The 19,755-nt window shown below is 40.0% G+C and overlaps 1 pseudogene; it reads right to left on the minus strand.

Moving 5' to 3' along the window:
- On the minus strand, nt 1-937 carry LOC127664463 (vomeronasal type-1 receptor 4-like; annotated as a pseudogene).
- Nucleotides 938-19,755: the final 18,818 nt, after the last annotated feature.

Consider the following 19,755-nt stretch of genomic DNA (forward strand, 5'->3'; position numbering starts at 1 on the left):
TCAATTTCTCCCATTGAGCATGCCAAAATTCAACCAGAAGCCCATCCCTGTGAATCAGCACCAGGGGGCTAAAAGTTGGATAACCAAGGGTCAGAAGTTCTCGAGGATTTACCATCAAGGCATTGTCCCTTGAGGAGAGACTTAAAATTAGGGAAAAGGCACAATCAGTCCAGTAGAAGAAAGCAAAACAGAGCATCAGAAGGAGGACACTCTGGGCAGCTCTCAGCTCAGGGGGAGTTCTGTAGAGAAGCTTGGAGTTCTGCAGGTAGAGGACATGCTGATGGTGCTTGTGGAGGAGAAATACCATGTAGCCACTGGCCCCTCCCATGGCACCCTGAAACACTGCATCTCTCAGGACCATGAGAGGGAGAATAATCCATTTTATTTTCTGACTTGGTAACATAAAATAACAATTATTGTCATCACCCTTAAGCTGTGATATATTCGGTCTTGTATTGGTGATGGAATTGATTAGGTTCATACTTATTAATGCATTGAATATCCAAAAGAATAGGAAGACTGGAAGAATGTGCCATGCAGAATTTGGCCTGAACATCCTCCATACAGATGCTCTGGGACTGATGATGATCGCCTGGACCACAGTGAGAAAACTGCTGGTGCAGAGGGAGAGGCCATGTGCCACCCTTTCCAGGTAAACAATGATCTTACAGCCTAAGTTATCTAGGAAGTTTGTCAAACCAAAAGCTACAATAGTCTTTGGCAATCCTTTTGCCAGAAGTATTGCAATGTTTGTAAAAGCCAAGTGGATGAGGATAAGGTGTACTGACTTCTTTTCAGAGCCTCCCCACCAGCTGAACATATAATTCACAGAAACAGACATGTTCCCCAGAATGCCAAGCACAGTCATGAAAAGAAAAAGTATTTTCTTAATTAACTTCAGAATCATTTCTTCCTTCCTTGTATGCAGGATGCAAATACATTTTAAAGAATGCATCAGTAATGCTAGACACAGATCTAAAAAGCACATTTTGCAGGATAGCATTTTCTGGTGTCCAAGAAGCAGTGGTGGATGCGTGTTGCAGGCGAGGTCTCAGAAACTCCAGTCTCTCTTCCTGTGGACTCTACGTTAACCTGTGCTGACAGGTGTTTGGTATTTGAATGATAGGCAAATTTTAAAAGAGATCTTAATTTGATATCTAGCTGTACACTAGTAAAACTGACATGTTCAAGTTTGTGTGTATTTTTTTGTATATGTGTCTGTCTGCATTTATGCATTATCCTCATTAACTGTCAGCATAGTTGAATTGCACTTCAAGCTTCCCCAAAGAGAATTTCTTTCTGTTTCTCATTGTAGTCCTTTATATTTCCTCACCCAATTCCCACAGCCTGAGGCTCATGCTAAACCTGTCTGCCTTCCCCACATCACTCACAGACACTGGGAAACCCTGCTGCTCAATACCTGTACCCTTTCTCACTTACTTACTTTACCTTTCACATCTCTGCTTTGTTCTATATTCCTTACTTATCTGCATCTCGATTAGCACAACAATGTCTATATTTGTGTTTGGCTACTAAGTTTGTATCTTGTATTTCTCTACTTTAATATTTTAAAAGTTTTATATTGACCATTGTGTGATTTCACTCCATACAAATGATTGCTGGGTACTTTTAAAAGGCAGTCCTTTATGTCAAGCAAATTGAATAATCCTTCTGGGTAGGGCCCAGCAGTTAAACCTGAATCACCAAAAAATATCCTGAAAAAATCATGTAGCGACCATGTTCCAGGCATGGAGGACATCTAGCTGAGCTCTGGAGGGCTTCCTGGGATAGAAGGTATTAGAGAGCTGTGATACCAGGAGATACCTTTAGTGCAGGTGTGATCCACATGAGTGAGTCACCTCAGGGCATCTAAGGGAGCATGGAGTAGCTCTGCACCATTGGATGATGCGATAGATGGAAGAAAGGGATTGGGGAGTTGTTAGGTGCTGCCATGAGATGAGTGGATGTGTGTGTAAGTTTATGAGTTATGAGTCCTCAATATGGCTGCATGCAGCTAGTAGGTTGAGGCACACAATTGTGAGCAGGGACTCTCCCATCTAAGAGGTCCTGGTGACATTTGCTGCTGTGGAGCCTTTTGAGCAGCAGTTATGTCAGTTTGCTTTACAGCCTGCTTCTCCTCCTGTATCTTTTCCAACCTATCAAACAGGCTGCTTTGTTCTACCTCATCAACCTAAGCTGATTCCAGAATTTAGACCACAGCAGTGTGATATTGTTCATGTTTGGAGCTCCATTCTCATACCTTGTATATTTTTAGCAAGCTTTGGGCACCTTTCCTAGAATAAGAGCAATCTGGATTGCTTAAGTGTCTCCATGGGTTTGTATGTTCTGTGCCTTGCTCTCCTTCCTATCAAACCCACAAGATTATGTAAATGTCCAGATCCTGGTGCTCTCACTCTTGGTATGTGTGAACCTGGTTTTTCACCTAGGTTTGTGTCCAAGTGACTTCATGACCCTAAAAGTCAGTTATTGCCCTTTATCTGCTCCTCACCAGCGTCTTGAAAATCACAACATCATCCTAAATATCTGAACATGGTGAATAATGCTCTGGACATCAGCAGCATTAACAGATTTAACATAAAAATGAAGTGTTCATTTAGTGATTGGAACCTGTAAAAAACAAAAACAAAACAAAACAAAACAAAAACCCTGCTATCAACTCACCCCAACTCATAATGTGAAATACTAAAAGATGGGCTGACCTTGTGTTTAGATAGATGGGTGATATACTATCTGCACCGAGCCTGGGGAAGGTAACAATTATCCACTCTGTTTTTTTCCGAAGAACAAACAAAACAAAAACTATGTATTTCTTGCTGCTTAGCAGTTGGAAGAGCTGTTTCAGGACATAACTCATTCACAGCCTGGATCTTTACAGCAGGACTTCTCAATATGGTAATGGTAACTGCTACTCTAGTGATTTATCTGTCTAAGAACCCAGCTGGTATGTAGTAACTAAAGTTGACCAAAGTATGCATAGTTGTATGAGATAAAATCCAAAGGATGTTAGAATGGATACAGAAGGAAAAGTTTTAAATTAGGAATTCAATGTCAATGTAAACAAAACGTATGTCAGTATGTGAAGCATGGGAATACATGAAAAGCAAAAAATTACACATTTAACAGAACTAGTGACACTATTAGAGTCACAATACTGGCAAGCATGAATGGATGCTAAAATATATGAATTTTGGCTTGCATTTCTTTTGTTTTCTTATTTTTGAGACAAAGTGTCCCTGTCTAAATGACTAGCATTCAACAATTGTCTTGCCTCAGTTCCTCTCCTGTTGATATTGCAAATGTATACCTTCACATCATGCCTGTTTCAATTATTTGATATAGAAGAAATCTCTGTATCTTACTGATTCCTTCAAGAAATGGTAAGGACATAACCTTAGGCAAAGATCCACCCAGAGCTCTGCCCTGACTCCAGTCTGAGGATGGATACTGATGCCTCAGCATTTCTGTCTCATTTCTGTATCTCCTATAACCTGTTTCCTTTGACCTTTCTGGTCCCAGGAACCAGCCTAGACATGGTCAGAGGAAAGTGGAGGACCCGAGGCTCACACAGTCTCTCAACCACTCCCTGGATTAGTCAGAGAGAGACTTCAGTTTAATGAATCTCTCTATGGCATGGCTGAGAGGATCTAACATCTTACCTCCATTTAGTCACCTGGAGCTCTGTGGTGCAGACAGGCTCTGGAGCAGCTCTGGGAAGGTGACACTTGCCAGGTCATATTTGTACTGTCTACATCTGTGGGGATCTTGGCTGCCATCAGGTACTTCAGACTTCAGGTTTCATCTTGTCACAGTGTCCGTGGGAAAGAAGGCCACTGCAGGGCCTCAGTCCCTGAAGTACAGCTTCCCTCTCTCCCACAGTTATGACATCTGTTTTGCTCAGAAGTTATTTTGAGCTTAATTAGGATTTAATTATTTTTAGAGGAAGGATACAAGATGAGAAAATAAACAACTAACCAAGTTCTGTGTACTGAGCTTTCCACATCTCCAGAGGACCCGTAGATACTCAATTAGGTTCTGTGCTTGCTGCTTCAGATTCTTTTGGGCTCATCTATCTCTGTATCTTTACTTTATCTCTATCTCTATCTCTCTCTCTATCTCTATCTCTATCTCTGTCTCTGTCTCTATCTCTGTCTCTGTCTCTGTCTCTGTCTCTGTCTCTATCTCTATGTCTATCTATCTATCTACACATACACACACACACAACACACTATGTGTTGTGTGTGTGTGTGTGTGTGTGTGAGAATCAACTAAGGAAGGTATTATATATACACACCTTGATTCAGATTCCTTGTTCTCAGGATTTTCTCAATCCTGTCTGGCACTTAAAATCTTCCTGCCTCCTCTTCCAAAAGATCTCCTGTGCTCTAAGGGAAGGGACTTTTTCAAGACTGCCTAGGTAGACTCCCTTTCTGACTAGCTTTTGCCTGTTGGTCTCAACATCTGTTCCATCTGCTGACAGAGGAAGCCTCTCTAATGAAGGCTAGATAACACACTGATCTATGAACATAGAAGAATATTATTAGGAGTCATTTTATTGAACTATATATTTTGAAGACTAGTATAAGTGTTTGGTTTTACCTTAGGTCAGTGAGCTTCCTAGTCTCTAGAACCAAGGGAAGAGGTATGGGATAGGGTTTGTTTCTGAAGGGGAGACCTAGAAAGGGGGAAACATTTGAAATATTAAAAGAAAAGAAAAATAAGAGATAGAGGAAAAAATAAGAATTAAAATGTCATCCTGGTAGATTTTTTTCCTTTGATGAGTATGTACTGTCCTTCCCCACTTTTGATTAATTTTGGTTCAAATTCTATTTCTTGCCACACCAACCCCAGTAGATTCTGTGTGACAAAAAGTTCTAAGGACTGAGGTGCTTTACTCTAAGGAGAGGAAGTCTCCTGGGAACAGCTGTGGAACTCTCTAGTTAGAGGATTATTCTGAGCATAGTCCTCAAAGCAATTCGTATTACCCTCAATTTCCTCAATTTCCTGTTTCACAAGGTGATCCTAATAGGCCAGGCTGATAATCCTTTCTTTGAAGTGGACTCACTGGCCTTGAACTCTTTTTTAAGAACTACCATGCTTTGCCTCATAGTCATTTACATAATTACAACCCCCCAGCAACATGCAAATTTATATGGCTATGCGTATGTAGATGAGGGTGGCTCTGACACTGTGGTATGGAAAGCATTAATTAAGTCAAGAGGTTTTTACTAGGTAAAAGCTAAATGTTAGATAAGGATCACTCAGGGAAACTCACTAAGGCCCAGGGGGTATAAGAAACTTTAAACTCTCTTTAAAGGTTTGCTGTTAACTACAAGGGACTCTGAATTCTAATCAGAAAGATTGTTATCTATAAATTAATCCTCTAAATCTGTTACATGGGAAACATTATACCTGATTGATTTTGCATTTCCTTGTGCCAAATGGTTATGATAATTGTGCCTGCTTCACTGGATACATCTTTTGAAATGGTAATACCAACTCTTCATGTTTAAAAATCCTTACTTTAGAGTTCCTAAATACAATCAGATTCAAGCTCCTCTGCAGTTGCTTCTGTTTGCCACTTATGCCTTTTCCTGTAAACCAAAGCCCTTCCCTTGGGCGTGAATCCACTTGGATTTGAGCTTTGTAAAAGGAGATAAGAATGGATCAATGTTGCATTCCAAATATCACCCTGAGTGAGGTTACCCAGTCACAAAAGAATACACATGGTATGCAGTCACTGATAAGTGGATATTAACCCAAAAGTTCAGAATATCCACAATACAATTCACAGACCACATGAAGCTCAAGAAGGAAGACCAAAGTGTGGATGCTTTGGTCTTTCTCAGAAGTGGGAACACCAGACTCACAGGAGAAATTACAGAGACAAAGTGTGGAGCAGAGACTGAAGGAGAGGCCATCAAGAGATTGCCCCACCTAGGGTTCTATCCCATATACAGTCAGCAAACCCAGACACTTTTGTGGATGCCAAGAAGTGATTCCAGACAGGAGCCTGATATAGCTGTCTCCTTGTCAGGATCCATAATTGGACAAGATAATAAAGAGCAGGTGATCATCCTGAGATGGCCTGCTTCTGATTATTTTAAAATATGTGACAGATTCACCCTTATTAAGCAAGGCTGTAAAGGATTCATTTGGGAAAGATGCCTGCTATTAATACATTTTCCTGTTATTATTAAACATGTATAACAATCACTAAGTAATAGTACACTCCTTTGGAAAAGATCTCTGCAGATCCACAAAGATGTACTGTCTAGTAGAGATGCTATATAGATGAATAGATGACCTCTTAAGTCTTAATAATAATCCTATAAGAATTACTAAAATTATATCTGTGATTATTACGCTCTTTTATATTGGGATTGCTATTGGGTCCCTTTCTAATAGTTAAAACTGCAATGGGAACTCAGGTAGTCTCCAAATGCTACCAGTTAATTGCTCTTAGATAGTGACCAGACTTTCTCCTTCTCAGAGCACATTCCAAGAGGTTGTAAAGCAATTAACCAATGGTCATAAAAAGGGAACTAACAATTTATTGTAGGTGCTAGGACAGAAGATAAAACATTGACTGGGTTTATCTGTACAAAACTTTACTAATAACTTAGTTATGGTTTGAAGCCTTCAGTGAACCTTTGGAGTGGAGTCAGGTGATGGATGTTTAGCCAGATAATTACTACTATGGATTTGTATGTAAACATTCTTAGTTGTAAACTTCTATTTCAATTTATGATTTATGATTTTTTGTGTGAACTTGGGATGAACATTGTAACATGTGATCATGTATTCTGAAAGATGGATAAGTACTGAAGGCAAAGGGGAGAGAGAAGAATTTTTTGCCTTTCCCCACTTAAGAGTAGAAGTTTTTCCCTTTTCCCCTCCTGGAAGAATTTTTTCCTTACTAGAATTTTTGCACCTTAGAGAATTTTTTTCCTTCCCCACTTAGGATCTTTCTGCCTTTCCCCTTGGTTGGCTTTCATAGGAAACTTTTAACAACTTAGTAATAAATGCTATAGCCAGTTTTTTAAGTGTCACTTTTCCTGATACTATTAGCAGGTTGAAAGTTAGAGCTGTGCAACTCCTCCTGATATAGTATAAAGGCTATTTACTAGGTGGCAGAAACTGTAGTTTCTGGCCTCAGAGGATCAGAGAAGGCAGATCAGCTATAATAGCATAGTAACGTAGACTTAGATAAGTAAATTTTTTATTATACAACAACCCTAAATATTTCATAAGACCAAGTCTTTTCCTCCAACAACATTCTTCCCCCTCCACTGCCTCAAGAAGAACCAACAAGGAAGAAGAGTGCCCCCCTCCAGAAATGGCTCCAACATCTCCTAAGAAGCTTTGCCAGTGCTTGACAAATATAGAGGTGGATACTCAGATGCTTTTAAGCAACTATTGGGCTGAGCATGGGGCCCTCAATAGAGGAGTTAGAGAAAGGACTGAGGAGCTGAAGGGGTTTCCAACCCCATAGGAAGAACAACTTCAGAGCTCCGAGGGATTAAACCACCAACCAAAGGGAGAGACCCATGGCTCCAGCTGCATATGTAGCATATGATGGCCTTGTCAGGCATCAATGGAAAAAGACTTTGGTCCTGTGAAGACTCATTGTCCCAGTATAGGGGAATGCCAGGTCAGCGAGGTGGAAGTAGGTGGGTGGGGAAACACCCTCATAGAAGCAGGGTAAGGGGGATGGGCTAGGGGTTTCAGTGGGTGGGAGCAATGGGAAAAGGGATAACATCTGAAATTTAAACGAAAAAAAATGTTTAGAAAAAAGAAAAGACTTCCGGGCAGCCAGCGGGAAGAAGTCGGTGTGCTCCGGTGAATCCAGCGGGCCCCAGCGGGAGCCTTCGGGCTCCTGCTTTGGAATCTGAACAGCCTGGGACACAGCACTTGGTCTCCAGGAAGTGCGGGAGACCTGGTGTGCACCCAGAGGCAGTCTGGGAGCTCACAGCACAGCTCATTCCTGTGGCACAGAGCTTAGTCTTCAGTCCTGAGGCCTCTGGCGGTAGCCCTCAGACCTCTCCGCTTCCTGATCCAGATCAGCCTGAGCTGCAACACCACATCTCCAGGCCCTGAAAGAGGCAAGTAGGGCTTCCAGGCGGCCAGCGGGGAGAGGTCAGTGTGCTCCGGTGAATCCAGCGGGCCCCAGCAGGAGCCTTCAGGTGTCTGCTTCGGGGTCTGAACAGCCTGGACAACAACACCCTGTCTCCAGGCAGTGCAGGAGGTAAGCTGTGCAACAGAGGCCACCTGGGAAGGGGCAGCTTGCACTGGTGAGTCCAGCATTGACAACACCAACTAACACAAGTGAGAACTGGATGGCAAAAGGCAGATGCAGGAACATCACTAACAGAAATCAAGGCAACATGGCAACATCTGAACCCAATTCTCCTTTACCAGCATGTCCTTGATACCCCATCACACCAGTAAAACAAGATTTGGATTTAAAATCATTGGTCATGATGCTGGTACAGGATCACATGAAGGCCATACTTAAAGAAATTCAGGAGAAAATGGATCAAAAGTTAGAATCCCTTGCAAGGGAACACAAAAATCATTGAAAGAAATCCAGGAGAATACAAAAGCCAATAATGAGGAAACACAAAAAACACTTAAAGAAATACAGGAGAACTTTGGTCAACAGGCTGAGGTCATGAAAGAGGAAACACAAAAATCTCTTAAAGAATTACAGGAAAGCACAAACAAGCAAGTGAAGGAGCTAAGCAAAACCATCCAGGATCTAAAATCAGAAGTAGAAAAAACTAAGAAAACTCAAAGGGAGACAACTTTGGAGATAGAAAGCCTTGGGAAGAAATCAGTGGACATAGATGCAAAAATCAACAACAGAATACAAGAGATAGAAGAAAGAATCTCAGACGCTGAAGATACCATAGAAACCATGGACTCAACAGTTAAAGAAAATGCAAAAAGCAAAAAGCTTGTAACCCAAAATATCCAGGAAATCCAGGACACAATAAGAAGACCAAACCTAAGGATTATAGGCATAGATGAGAGTGAAGATTTACAACTTAAAGGGCCAGCAAATATCTTCAATAAAATTATGGAAGAAAACTTCCCTAACCTAAATAGAGAGATGCCCATGAATATACAAGAAGCCTACAGAACTCCAAACAGACTGGACCAGAACAGAAATACTTCCCATCACATAATAATCAAAACACCAAATGTTCTAAAAAAAAGAAAGAATATTAAAGGCAGTAAGAAAAAAAGGCCAAGTAACATATAAAGGAAGACCTATCAGAATCACAGCAGACTTTTCACCCAAGACTATGAAGGCTAGAAGATCCTGGGCTGATCTCATGCAGACCCTAAAAGAACACAAATGCCAGCCAAAACTACTATATCCAGCAAAACTCTCAATCACCATAGATGGAGAAACTAAGATATTCCATGACAAAACCAAGTTTACCCAATATCTATCCACAAACCCAGCCCTACAAAGGATAATAGGAGGAAAACACCAATACAAGGAGGGAAACTTCACCCTGGAAAAAGCAAGATAGTAACCTTTCATCAAACCCAAAAGAAGTTAACCAATCAAATTTAAAAAATAACGTCAAAAATGACAGGAAGTAACAATCACTATTCCTTAATATCTCTTAACATCAATGGACTCAATGCCCCAATAAAAAGACATAGACTAACTGACTGGATACATAAACAGGACCCTACATTTTGCTGTTTACAGGAAACACACCTCAGGGTAAAAGACAAACACTACCTTAGAGTAAAAGGCTGGAAGACAATTTTACAAGTAAATGGTCTCAGGAAACAAGCTGGAGTAGCCATTTTAATATCAGATAAAATTGACTTTCAACCCAAAGTCATCAAAAGAGACTCTGAGGGACACTTCTTGCTGGTCAAAGGAAAAATACAACAAGAAGAACTCTCAATCCTGAACATCTATGCTCCAAATGCAAGGGCACCCTCTTTCGTAAAAGAAACTTTATTAAAGCTCAAAGCACACATTGCACCTAACACAATAATTGTGGGTGACTTCAACACTGTACTTTCCTCAATGGACTGATCAGGAAAACAGAAACTGAACAGGGACATAATGAAACGAATTGAAGCTTTGGACCAATTAGATTTAACAGATATATATAGAACATTCTATCCTAAAATAAAAGAATATACCTTTTTCTCAGCACCTCATGGTACCTTCTCCAAAATCGACCATATAATTGGTCACAAGACAGACCTCAACAAATATAAGAAGATTGAACTAATCCCATGCCTCCTATCAGATCACTATGGAGTAAAAGTGGTCTTCAATAGCAACAAAAACAACAGAAAACCCACATACACGTGGAAATTGAACAATATTCTACTCAATGATACCTTGGTCAAGGAAGAAATAAAGAAAGAAATTAAAGACTTTTTAGAACACAATGAAAATGAAGACACAACATACCCAAATCTATGGGATACAATGAAAGCAGTGCTAAGAGGAAAACTCTTAGCCCTGAGTGCCTCCAAAAAGAAAATAGAGAGAGCATACACTACCAGCTTAATCACACACCTGAAAGCCCTAGAACAAAAAGAAGCTATTTCACCCAGGAGGAGTAGAAGGCAGGAAATCATCAAACTCAGGGCTGAAATCAATCAAGTAGAAACAAAGAGAAACATACAAAGAATCAACAAAACCAGGAGCTGGTTCTTTGAGAAAATCAACAAGATAGATAAACCCTTAGCCAGACTGACCAAAGGGCACAGAGAAAGTATCCAAATTAACAAACTTAGAACTGAAAAGGGAGATATAACAACAGAAACTGAGGAAATCCAAAAAATCATCAGATCCTACTACAAGAGCCTGTACTCAACACAACTGGAGAATCTGGAGGAAATGGACAATTTCCTTGACAGATACCAAATACCAAAATTAAATCAGGACCAAATAGATCATCTAAACAGTCCCATAATGCCTAAAGAAATAGAAGGAGTCAGAAAGTCTTCCAACCAAAAAAAAGCACAGGACCAGATGGTTTCAGTGCAGAATTCTATCAGACCTTCAAAGAAGAGTTAACACCAATACTCTTCAAATTATTCCACAAAATAGAAACAGAAGGAACACTACCCAATTCCCTCTATGAAGCCACAATTACGCTGATAGCAAAACCACACAAAGATCCAACAAAGAAAGAGAACTTCAGACCAATTTCCCTTATGAACATCGATGCAAAAATACTCAATAAAATTCTTGCCAACCGAATCCAAGAACACATCAAAATGATCATCCACCATGATCAAGTAGGCTTTATCCCAGGAATGCAGGGTTGGTTCAATATACGGAAATCCATCAATGCAATACACTACATAAACAAACTCAAAGAAAAATAACCACATGGTCATTTCATAGGATGCTGAAAAAGCATTTGACAACATTCAGCATCCTTTCATGCTTAAAGTCTTGGAGAGAACAGGAATTCAAGGTCCATACCTAAACATAGTAAAAGCAATATACAGCAAACTGGTAGCCAGCATCAAACTAAATGGAGAGAAACTTGAAGCAATCCCACTAAAATCAGGGACTAGACAGGGCTGCCCCCTTTCTCCTTATCTTTTCAATATTGTACTTGAGGTACTAGCTCGGGCAATTAGACAACATAAGGAGGTCAAAGGGATACAAATTGGAAAGGAAGAAGTCAAACTATCATTATTTGCAGATGACATGATAGTCTACCTAAGTGACCCAAAAAACTCCACTAGAGAACTCCTACAGCTGATAAACAACTTCAGCAAAGTGATAGGTTATAAGCAAATCAGTGGCCTTCCTATACTCAAAGGATAAGCAAGCTGAGAAAGAAAATAGGGAAATAACCCCCTTCACAATAGCCACAGACAGTATAAAGTATCTTGGGGTGACTCTTACCAAACATGTGAAAGATCTGTATGACAAGAACTTCAAGATTCTGAAGAAGGAAATGGAAGAAGACCTCAAAAAATGGGAAAACCTCCCATGCTCATGGATCGGTAGAATCAATATAGTTAAAATGGCCATTTTGCCAAAAGTAATCTACAGATTCAATGCAATACCCATCAAAATCCCAACTCAATTCTTCACAGAGTTAGAAAGAGCAATTATCAAATTCATCTGGAATAACAAAAAACCCAGGATAGCTAAAACTATTCTCAGCAACAAAAGAAAGTCTGGGGGAATCAGTATCCCTGACCTCAAGCAATACTACAGAGCAATAGTGTTAAAAACTGCATGGTATTGGTACAGTGACAGGCAGACAGATCAATGAAACAGGATTGAAGATCCAGAAATGAACCCACACACCTATGGCCACTTGATCCTCGACAAAGGGGCTGAAAACATCCAATGGAAAAAAGATAGCCTTTTCAACAAATGGTGCTGGTTCAACTGGAGGTCAGCATGCAGAAGAATGTGAATTGATCCATCCTTGTCTCCTTGTACTAAGCTCAAATCCAAATGGATCAAGGACCTCCACATTAAGCCAGACACTCTGAAGCTAATAGAAAAGAAACTGGGGAAGACCCTTGAGGACATCAGTACAAGGAGAAAGTTTCTGAACAGAACACCAATAGCATGTGCTCTAAGAGCAAGAATTGACAAATGGGACCTTATAAAATTACAAAGTTTCTGTAAGGCAAAGGACACCATCAAGAGGACAAATCGGCAACCAACAAATTGGGAAAAGATCTTTACCAATCCTACATCAGATAGAGGGCTAATATCCAATATATATAAAGAACTCAAGAAGTTAGACTCCAGAAAACCAAACAACCCTATTAAAAAATGGGGTACAGAGTTAAACAAAGAATTCTCACCTGAAGAACTTCGGATGGCGGAGAAGCATCTTAAAAAATGCTCAACTTCATTAGTCATTAGGGAAATGCAAATCAAAACAACCCTGAGATTTCACCTTACACCAGTCAGAATGGCTTAGATTAACAACTCAGAAGACAGCAGGTGTTGTCGAGGATATGGAGAAAGAGGAACACTCTTCCACTGCTGGTGGGGCTGCAAATTGGTACAACCACTCTGGAAATCAGTCTGGCGGTTCCTCCGAAAACTGGGCACCTCACTTCCAGAAGATCCTGCTATACCACTCCTGGGCGTATACCCAGAGGATTCCCCACCATGTAATAAAGATACATGCTCTACTATGTTCATAGCAGCCCTATTTATAATTGCCAGATGCTGGAAAGAACCCAGGTATCCCTCAACAGAAGAGTGGATGCAAAAAATGTGGTATATCTACACAATGGAGTACTATTCGGCCATTAGAAACAATGAATTCATGAAATTCTTAGGCAAATGGACGGAGCTAGAGAACATCATACTAAGTGAGGTAACCCAGACTCAAAAGGTGAATCATGGTATACACTCACTAATAAGTGGATATTAACCTAGAAACCTGGAATACCCAAAACATAATCTACACATCAAATGAGGTACAAGAAGAAAGGAAGAGTGGCCCCTGGTTCTGGAAAGACTCAGTGAAGCAGTATTCAGCAAAACCAGAACGGGGAATTGGGAAGGGGTGGGTGGGAGGACAGGGGGAGAGAAGGGGGCTTACAGGACTTTCTGGGAGTGGGGGTGGGGGGGCTAGGAAAGGGGAAATCATTTGAAATGTAAATAAAAAATATATCGAATAAAAAAAAGAAAAAAAAGAAAAAAGAAAAGATCTTGACTCAGTAAAATGGAAGAGGGAGTTTGATTTTCTATGTCTGCCTCAATCTCAGTCTCAGTCTCATATTGATGAGCACTTATGTAAGTGTGCAGCCTCACACACTTGTGTGTCCACTCACACACATGTGCCCACCTAATCACACACATGTGTCCACCCAATCATACACATGTACTCACACACTAATGTACATGTGCCCTCCATTCACACATATGTGTTCACCCATTCACTCACGTGTGCATGCATAACACATACATACAGACACACACATACACATACACACACACCTATACTTGCCCATTCACAAAATGTGCATATATCCAACACATACATGCTTGTACATGTGAACATGCACACCCACCTACCCACCACTACATAGCCACACACAATGGAAACTGAAAAGAACCTGGGCAGAATGGTAGTTCATCTGTGTGCCAGCCAGGCATGGGACTTGTGCCCTGTGGGGTGTTCGCACTTGGAGGGGCTCCCCACCACCGTCTTCACTCCCTGACACAGTAAACGGGCAGCATCAGGTTCACAGAGACAACTCAAGTATAACATGGCTTGGGGCAGGACACACCAGGGCTCCAATGGCACGCAAGAGGAGGGCAGAACATCAGCAATATGTACCAGGGGAAACCCAGTCATCCAGTGGTGCAGAAATAGCCTTACAGCCTCACAGGAGGTTCACAGTGACAAAAGGACCAACTAACACCAGAGATAAACAGATGGCAAAAGGTAGGAACATTGCCAACAGAAATCAAGGCAATATGGCAGCATCTGAACCTAATTCTCCAACAACAGCAAGTTCTGGATAGCCCAACACACCAGAAAAACAAGATTTGGATTTAAAATCACTGGTTATGATGCTGTTAGTGGAACACAAGAAGGACATAAATAAATCTCTTAAAGAAATACAGGAGAAAATGGATCAAACGATAGAAGCCATTACAAGGGAAACATAAAAATCATTTAAAGAAATTCAGGAGAATATGGGTCAAAAGATAGAAGTTAATAAGGAGGAAATGCAAAAATCACTTAAAGAAATACAGGAGAACTTGGGTCAACAAGCAGAAGTCATGAAAGAGGAAACACAAAAATCTCTTAAAGAATTACAGGAAAACACAAACAAGCAAGTGAAGGAACTGAGCAAAACCATCCAGGATCTAAAAACAGAAGTAGAAACAACTAAGAAATCACAAAGGGAGACAACTTTGGAGATAGAAAATCTTGGAAAGAAATCAGGGGCCATAGATGCAAATATCAACAACAGAATACAAGAGATAGAAGAAAGAATATCAGATGCCAAAGATACCATAGAAACCATTGACTCAACAGTCAAGAAATTGCAAAATGCAAAAAGCTTGTAACCCAAAACATCCAGGAAATCCAGGACACAATGAGAAGACCAAACCTAAGGATTATAGGTATAGATGAGAGTGAAGATTTACAGCTGAAAGGGCCAGCAAATATCTTCAACAAAATTATGGAAGAAAACTTCCCTAACCTAAAGAGAGAAATGTCCATGAATACACAAGAAGCCTACAAAATTCCAAACAGACTGTACCAGAACAGAAGTACATAATAATCAAAATTATTGTCACATAATAATCAAAACCCCACATGTACTAAACAAAGAAAGAATATTAAAGGCAGTAAGAGAAAAAGGCCAAGTAACATATAAAGGAAGACCTATCAGAATTACACCAGACTTCTCACTTGAGACTATGAAAACTAGAAGATCCTGGGCAGATCTCATGCAGACTCTAAGAGAACACAAATGCCAGCCAAAACTACTATACCCAGCAAACTTTTAATAACCATAGGTGGAGACACCTAGACATTCCATGACAAAACCAAATTTACACAATATCTTTCCACAAACCCAGCCCTACAAATGATAATGAGGGAAACTACACCCTGGAAAAAGCAAGACAGTAACCTTCTTTCATCACACCCAAAAGAAGATAAATAATCAAATATAAAAATAGCATAAAAAATGACAGGAAGAATGGCTAAGATTAAAAATTCAGGAGACAGCAGGTGTTGGCGAGGATGTGGAGAAAGAGGAACACTCCTCCACTGCTGGTGGGTTTGCAAATTGGTACAACCACTCTGGAAATCAGTCTGGTGGTTCCTCCGAAAACTGGGCACCTCACTTCCAGAAGATCCTGCTATACCACTCCTGGGCGTATACCCAGAGGATTCCCCACCATGTAATAAGGATACATGCTCTACTATGTTCATAGCAGCCCTATTTATAATTGCCAGATGCTGGAAAGAACCCAGGTATCCCTCAACAGAAGAGTGGATGCAAAAAATGTGGTATATCTACACAATGGAGTACTATTCAGCCATTAGAAACAATGAATTCATGAAATTCTTAGGCAAATGGATGGAGCTAGAGAACATCATACTAAGTGAGGTAACCCAGACTCAAAAGGTGAATCATGGTGTGTACTCACTAATAAGTGGATATTAACCTAGAAAACTGGAATACCCAAAACATAATCCACACATCAAATGAAGTACAAGAAGAACGGAGGAGTGGCCCCTTGTTCTGGAAAGACTCAGTGAAGCAGTATAGAGCAAAATCAGAACAGGGAAGTGGAAAGGGTTGGGTGGGAAAACAGGGGGAGGGAAGGGGACTGATGGGACTTTCGGGGAGTGGGGGTCCAGAAAAGGGGAAATCATTTGAAATGTAAATAAATATATCAATAAATTAAAAAAAATGACAGGAAGTAATAATCACCATTCCTTAATATCTCTTAACATCAATGGATTCAATTCCCCAATAAAAAGACATGGACTAACAGACTGGATACGTAAACAGGACCCTATATTTTGCTGCATACATGAAACACACCTCAGTATCAAAGACAAACACTACCTTAGAGTAAAAGGCTCGAAGAAGACAATTTTACAAGCAAATGGTCCCAGGAAACAAGCCAGAGTGGCCATTCTAATAACAGATAAAATTGACTTTCAACCTAAAGTCATCAAAAGAAACATGGAAGGACACTTCTTGCTGGACAAAGGAAAAATCCACCATGAAGAACTCTCAATTCTGAACATCTATGCTCCAAATGCAAGGGTACCCTCATTTGTAAAAGAAACTTTACTAAAGCTCAAAGCACACATTACACCTAACACAATAATTGTGGGTGACTTCAACACTCCACTCTCCTCAATGGACCGATCAGGAAAACAGAAACTAAACAGGGACACAGTGAAAGTAACTGAAGCTTTGGACCAATTGGATTTAACACACACACACACACACACACACACACACACACACACACACACACACACACATATATATATATATATATATATATATATATATATATATATATATATATAACATTTCATCCTAAAGCAAAGGAATATAGCTTTTTTCTCAGCACCTCATGGTACCTTCTCCAAAACTGATCATATAATTGGTCACAAGACAGACCTCAACAAATATAAGAAGATCAAACTAATCCCATGCCTCCTATCAGATCACTATGAAGTAAAAGTGGTCTTCAATAGCAACAAAAACAACAGAAAGCCCACATACACATGGAAACTGAACAATACTCTATTCGATGATACCTTGGTCAAGGAATAAAGAAAGAAAGAAATCAAAAACTTCTTAGAATTTAATGAAAATGAAGGTACAACATACCCAAATTTATGGGACACAATGAAAGCAGTGTTAAGAGGAAAACTCATAGCCCTGGGTGCCTCCAAAAAGAAACGGGAGAGAACGTACACTAGCAGCTTATTTTTAATAGCCAGAAGCTCGAAAGAACCCAGATGTCCCTCAGTGGAAGAATGGATACAGAAAATGTGGTATATTTACACAATGGAATACTACTCAGCAATTAAAAACAATGATCTCATGAAATTCTTAGGCAAATGGTTGGAACTGGAAAATATCATCCTAAGTGAGGTAACCCAATCACAAAAGAATACACATGGAATGCAATCACCGATAAGTGGATATTAATTAGCCCAGAAGCTCTGAATACTCAAGACACAATTAGCATATCAAATGATTCCCAAGAGGAAAGAAGGAGAGGGCCCTGGTCCTGGAAAGGCTTGATCCAGCATTGTAAGGGTATACCAGAACAGAGAAATAGGAGGGGGGTGATTGGGGAATGGGTGGAGAGAAGAGAGCTTATGGTTCCAATGGGGGAAGGGGAAAACCAGGAAAGGGGAAAACATTTGGAATGTAAACAAAGAATATAGAAAATAAAAAAGAAATTCAGAAAGGGTACATACATCATTAGAAGTGAGTGAAGCCTTGAGAAGGAAAGTTCCTCCTTTGATACTGCCAGGGCTTCTGCCATTCTCCTCCACAAGGGTGGGACTGACTCTTGGCAATGTTCATTCTTTGGGTTCATTGTGTCGGTACTGGAATAGTGAAAAGTATTGGATACATGGACTTCTTTAAAATATCTACCCTCCTGCCTGTATAGTTACTGTTTAACCTAGAAAACATCTTTCTGTAATTAACTAAACTGGTAGTTAACATGACTATAGTTTGATTGATTAACTATTAGTGTGAATTTCTTAATTATCCTAAAAAGTTTCTAATAGCAGCTTTCAAAAAGACTAGAACTAAATATTGCATTGTTTAAGAATTATGTAGGATAATACCTTTAAAATGATATATAGTATGTTGTAATCAAATATAACCTTAAGTTTTTATTAATATACAATGATTTATAACAGCATAACCTAATATAGTCTTAATTTTGACAAAGATCTATATCAGTGTAGCAAATAGAACCTTAATTTTCTTTTTTTCACTTTTATAAGCATTAAATAATTTGGGGAAATCTGGCATTCCAATATTATTGACTCATTGATACAGCAATATTCAAAAAATGTTATGAAGCTTATTCACAGGACCTAATTTTCAATTAATTTCAATCAATATACAAAGATCTATACCAATGTAAAACTTCTAGCTAGAAGTACCTCTTTAGTTTAGAGTAGATTGAATAATCCACCCTTTATTCCTATTATTCCTGTATTAGTCCTATATTTCATGCCCCCTTTTTTCTTTTCAACCTGTTTCTCCCTTTCTTCCCCCTAATACTAGATAGGAGAGAAAGGATAGAGGAAAGAGAAAGAAAGAAAAAGAAATCCCTGAGTCCAACTTCCTATTTTTTCTTTCCTCTTTGATCAGGACCGCTTAACAACTTGTATCCAAGCCCTCTTTAATGATGATCATTACTCAAAGACCAAACACCATCCATTCCACTTTTTGGGAATGGGAGCACGGAGGACCGTGAAAGGCAGCCTGTTTCTTGGTTGAGCTAAGGCTAGAAATGCTACCTACCCTAGATAGACATTCCCCTCTGGGGTTCTGCTCCTCTGTTGTGATTACTCCACAGGTTTATCTACAGTGCTACTCCCACAGATCTAGCTAAGACTGAAAGCCATCGCCTCGGATCTGCTTGGGACAACAAAGTTCCTCCAGACACCTCATCTGACTGAATACTCCAGAGGCACATGCTGAGACCCAGAGACATGTGCTGAGTCCCACAGAGGAAAGACGGGACCTTTCAGCTACAGGTAAACTCTCTTGACAAAGTCAAATGGCTACTGAACTTGGTGGTGGTGGTGGTGGGGGGGTGTTGCATAATAATAAGAAAAATAGGATGTCTATCTAGATTAATCAATTGTGGTTTAAAATCAATGTTAATACCCTTACAAACTGTACAACCCATGCAACAATTAATTGATTCAATAATCCTTGTCTTCCCAACACCCACTCTCAACTCTTCATACTCCTCTGGTTTAGTTGTACTACACCTCTGGCCCGTGTCATATTTTCTTTTGATAATTCTACCCCATCCAAAAGTTTCACTATAAATAATAGTCATTCTAGTGGCACCCCTCTTTTAAAAAAGTAAAAGGGGAGATGTAGTACCATGAAAGGCAGTCTGGTTGCTGGTTAAGCTAAGTCTAGAAACCCTGGTGAACCTAAAGGGACAGAAGGCATATGGTCCTGGGGGAACCAGGTTCCTGGCACAAG

Source organism: Apodemus sylvaticus, chromosome 14 (genome assembly GCF_947179515.1).
Source record: "Apodemus sylvaticus chromosome 14, mApoSyl1.1, whole genome shotgun sequence".
In the NCBI taxonomy this organism is placed as follows: Eukaryota; Metazoa; Chordata; class Mammalia; order Rodentia; family Muridae; genus Apodemus; species Apodemus sylvaticus.